The sequence below is a fragment of the Octopus bimaculoides genome, chromosome 25 (assembly GCF_001194135.2).
Source record: "Octopus bimaculoides isolate UCB-OBI-ISO-001 chromosome 25, ASM119413v2, whole genome shotgun sequence".
NCBI classification, from domain to species: Eukaryota; Metazoa; Mollusca; class Cephalopoda; order Octopoda; family Octopodidae; genus Octopus; species Octopus bimaculoides.
Window position 1 is genome coordinate 29,875,326 of NC_069005.1, and position 1,919 is coordinate 29,877,244.

The following is a 1,919-nucleotide window of genomic DNA, read 5'->3' on the forward strand; positions in this document are numbered from 1 at the left end:
ACATACACACATCTATATATATACATACACACATCTATATATATACATACACACATCTATATATATACATACACACATCTATATATATACATACACACACATCTATATATATATATATATACACACACATCTATATATATATATATACACACACATCTATATATATATATATATATACACACACACATCTATATATATATATATACACACACAATCACAAATATACAATGAGCAAATAGTGCATGATGCCGTTTAACAAAATAATCACTCCCGCCTCTTTCAGCCTTTCACCCAGAAACAACACATTTCATATAAATATATAACATACTTTCCATAATCAAATCGATCTTCGACTTCTCACCGCTACACACACACACAAAATATGTATATAGCGGTGTATGCGTGTGTGTGTGTGTATATATATATATATATATATATATATATATATATACCTTTTTTTACTTTCATATAGATATACACATTGTAGAAAGGTGGAAAAATTAATTAAAATACATATATATTTATACTGAAATGGTAATATTACAAGTATCACAGGAGTAGTTTCTGGATGATGAAAGAAGCGCCAGTCATTTTGTAAACCGGTTAAAATGCGATTGTTCGATTCGATTAGCAAATCGAGATATATATATACGTAATTGTTATCTACATTCTATTTTGAAAAATTTTCTAATAAAATACATAAAGAATATTGATATACAGAAAATGTTTAAATACCTGGTTTTAGCTATTAACAACAGAATTAAATAAAATAAACCGGATTGAAACCGATGAGAAATAGAAAATGTCCAACGTTAGCAATGATGGCGTCCTAAAGAGGGATTTTTTTTTATAGTTTTCGCGCGTAAAAGCCGTGGAGGATTCTGGGAATTTTTATTTAAAATAGATCTTTGAAAGAAAATATAAATAATTTCAGTTTTGTTATTATTATTATTGCAACTATATTAATAATAGGGATAAAAGTAACGACATTTTTTTTAATTGTATAATAAATATATATATCTATATTAACGGAGATAATTTTTTAAATTTTTGAGTACTATATGTACTTTACACGGATGAGATTACTGGATGTGTACGAAGATTCACGAAGTATAGATTCCATATCGAATAATTTTTTTCATTAGTATTGAATAAACACAAATATAGCAATAAAAATAATCACCGAAAGAGATATTTCTAAAACTAATTGCCTCAAACAGACTTTAATAAAAAGTAATTTTACGTTATTACTCTCCGTATACTGAGATTCCGGTCAATGTCCGTTTACAGTAATTTGTCATTTTGTCTCCCTCAAATTTCAACTACTACACGAAATTTATATTTAAAAAATATATTAATACAAAATCCAATTTTTAAAAAAATCAGTGTATTTACTATGTTTTATAATTAAGCTCAACTTTACTACGTTCGAATTGTACCGTGGTCGCATTCGCCTTTGTTAAATCTTGCTGTTTTCGATAGAATAATAATAATAATAAATACTTTCTACTATAGGCACAAGGCCAGAAATTTTGTAGGACAGGGTAAATCGATTTTATCGACTCAGTGTTTAACTGGTACCTATTTTGTCAGCTCTGAAAGGATGAAAGGCAAAGTCGACCTCGGCGGAATTTGAACTCAGAACGTAAAAAACCCACAAGAAACGCCGCTAAGCATTTTGTCCAGTAGCCTAACGCTTCTGCCAAATCGCCAAATAATTTACTACCAGTAATATATTGTATCTCTCTGATTGTAATATAATTTTTTAAAATCTTGGACCTAGTAAATACTCAATGACGTCTCACTAAAACATTGTCTTTTCTTTTTTTAATTATGGAAAATAACTTGGCCGATTCCCTTGCGCACGTAAATGAATACTTTTATTTAGAAAAAAAAAGGGTTGGGTAGAAACAAAACCC

General features: G+C 28.5%; 1 protein-coding gene across 1 annotated transcript in view; it reads right to left on the reverse strand.

Annotated features, from left to right (window-relative positions):
• LOC106877227 (GTP-binding nuclear protein Ran) overlaps positions 1-885 on the reverse strand; it is an 11,830-nt gene extending 10,945 nt beyond the window's left edge. The window contains exon 1 of the mRNA XM_014926087.2: positions 736-885. The gene's annotated coding sequence lies outside the window, so the exon portion shown is untranslated. The remainder of the gene's footprint in view (positions 1-735) is intronic.
• Positions 886-1,919: the final 1,034 nt, after the last annotated feature.